Consider the following 3,195-nt stretch of genomic DNA (forward strand, 5'->3'; position numbering starts at 1 on the left):
CACACACACACACACACTTGGAGGCTTACTTTAATTAGGGTATACTAAGGTCTTGAGCAGAATTCTGAGAGGTAGAAACTAAAATATTCAGAGTGTGCAAGATGGCAGGGAGCTTTTAGCCAACGCCCTCAACTCTAAATATTTCATCATGACCTCTTTTTGAATTTCTCCTGGAAAATCCTCATATGTGTAAATAGTCCAATCTGGATGTTTTTACATTAACAATGTTTAATTAAATTCACTCGACTTAAATATTTGCAGTGGTGGCACCATTGCCTTTAGACTGTGTTTATTCGGCTTGGATCTGAAGGGTCACATTCAGCAGAGCTTAAGCTTAAACGGCAGCTTAACTGGATGACAAAGCTTCCATGATGAAGTTTGTACATTTGATAAAAAACGTAGGTGTCCTTTGATCCATAATCCAAGGTGAGCATTTACGTTGAAGTTCAACTTAGTATTAAACAAAGACATCAGCTTCCTTGTGTACGTGTTGCAGGGTGAGTACAGAGACCACAGTTGTTCTACAAATGACTGATTGCATGTCAGCAACAAACAAGCACTTCTGGGAAATGTGGGCACAGGGGCAAAATCGGTCATTGGTATTGTTTTATTTTTATTAGCTTTCATTTAGTTGCACAAGCTTGTTCTTGATCAATGGAAATGATATATAAAAGTAGCACATTTAACTAATTTACAGTAATTTCATGTTGTCATCAATGTTTGTAGCAAAGCGTGTATTTTAATTGAATGTTGCTTTATTTAGTGTTTGAGCTAAATGCTAACATGCACACAATGACAATATTAAAATGCTAATGCTCAGCAAGTATTATATTTACCATATGCACCAGGTAAGTTTTGCATTTGGCATGCTAACGTTTGCTAACATAAAAGTACTGGACAAATGGGAATTTAGACTTAATGATGGTGGTAGATGAAAAGTCAGAAGATCACTAAAGTGATTATAATTCATACTGAGGGGGACGCCAAATCTCTTTTCCCAGGGTGGAAAAGTCATGATCCACCCTACTCTGCCTCTGATTGGTTGGTTAGGTTTAAGCTGCATGACTGAGACTCAAAACCACAAACTTTAACCTCAAGGTGGCAAAAATACAAAAATATATTTGTAGATATTGTAGGTGGAATGACCAACCTACTGCCATCATGTGACAAGCCACAAGATCTGAGTATTCATCTTATAATAAAGAAGATGCAGAGAATAACAACAACATTTTTGTATTTGACATTCTATAAACAGTCACTGTAAGTGGTAGTTTTATGTGTACAACTGTAACAACATAGCAGTGCAAAACAGGCAAAAACACATCCAACAACCGTGAACTATCCACCATGAGCCTGTTAACAGTGATGGCACCTTTAAAATTCTAGTTCAAGCACTGTGACTAATAGCAGCTGTAGTGACACTGCCACTCAGATAACCAACCATCTAGGAGCATCTAGGGAGGGAGCATCTCCCAGCATGCATTGAGATAGGGTAGACTATACACAGTTGTGTAATTGCACCCTTGATCATTCACTTTCCCCATGCAGCGTGACAATTCAAACCCGGCACTTGGCCACTTCTCTAATCTTTAAGCCACCAACACACCACTGAAATACAAGATGCGATGCTTGCCAAATCAATCAGTGTGTGAAATGATTGGAACCGCTGCACCCAGACAAGTTCTTCATCTGACAAAATACAAGACATCACATCATACACTCACTGAACCTGTCACATAATTAAATGCAGATGCATTAAAACTTAATGAAGCATCAGATAGATCCATTAAGCATGCTGAACTTAATGACTTCGAGGCAATCTGTGTAATCAGAATCTAATACGTACAGATAGCTCTCTGCCACACACACATAAGCACACCAAAATAGACACATAATATAACTAGACAGATATTAATGGCATTGGAATACAGTGTCTTCTACTGAAGAAGGAATCAGTTGCAAACCTGCTCCTTGGTGTTAATATACAGCTACTGAAGCTCACTGGTGTGTGGGATAGATTCATTAAGCATGTGTTAAAATTAATGACTAAAAAATGAATCTAAAATAGTAGAAAGAGCTATGTGTCTTTGTTTAAAATGACTGGAATTGGCAGAGACACTTGGCACGCACGCACGCACACTATCACAGGCACACTGTGACACTGTTGCTTTGTAACCCTTCCTCATAGAAAAGGTGATTTTTCATTTCTCTCAGTTTTGTATGATGGTATAAATTAAGTTTTAACAAGGTAAAATATATTTTTCTTCAAACGGGAAACTGCAGAACAGAAGCAAAACAAAGGATTTTTGAAAGACATTCAATCTCCAACTAATTCACAAAACCTTTTGAAAGTGCTGTGAAACGTATTTTATATATATGGACCCCCTCTTTTATATAAATTTAATTCCTCAAGGTTTGATTCAAGCAGCACCTGCATACTGCAAGTCCTGTTTGATGTAAAATGTATTAAAAAATGAAAAGAAGTCTCCGGTTTCTTGTATTATGATGAGATTAAAGTTGATGGGAATGTGTCCAAAAGGTCGCTTTCCATCTCCATCCCATAAAGTTTTGTCCTTCACAGTTTATAATTATAAAATGTACAGATCTGCCTTTAAAAAAACCTCTCTTCTGGCCCGCCGCGTTGAGGAGAGAATGTTTTTATCACCTGGGTGACAAAGGCTGACAGGTGCAACCACTACATCAGAGCAGCGTGCTTCAAACAAACCTCGAGCTTTCGCAGTTTCTGAGGAAAACAAGTTCATGTGTTAACTCACTGCAGCATCAAATATTCATAGAGCCTAACACACATACACAGACACACACTCACCTTTTTGGCAAATGCACACATTATGTAACTTAGATCCCAGCAATATAGACTTGAGGTGCATTTGTATCCAAGGTGTGACGGGCCAGGACAGTTGTGGCACAAAGATTATCCTGACATTCAGACTCCACATACTGTTTTAATTCCTATGTCAGCTTATATCGGGTGTTTAAGAAGCCATGCAACACAATCAAACTATTGTGAAGACATTTCAGAAACGTAACACCTTAAAGCTGCACTAATAAACATTTTTATTTGAACATTGGGTGGAATTATTATTTTAACTGTTTTGGTTTTAACCTGCTACTTTAGTTTTTTTGGTTCAGTGTGACTGCTCTCATCAGTGTAGCTTCCAGGTGCAGCGAACAGCC

General features: G+C 38.0%; 1 protein-coding gene across 1 annotated transcript in view; it reads right to left on the reverse strand.

The window, feature by feature from the left end:
* The window catches only part of si:zfos-2326c3.2 (misshapen-like kinase 1), a gene marked incomplete in the record, with an annotated part of 66,842 nt that overhangs the window by 31,531 nt on the left and 32,116 nt on the right, over nucleotides 1–3,195 (reverse strand).

Source organism: Morone saxatilis, unplaced genomic scaffold, assembly GCF_004916995.1.
Source record: "Morone saxatilis isolate NCDOM2014 unplaced genomic scaffold, NCSU_SB_2.0 Contig22, whole genome shotgun sequence".
Classification (NCBI taxonomy): domain Eukaryota; kingdom Metazoa; phylum Chordata; class Actinopteri; family Moronidae; genus Morone; species Morone saxatilis.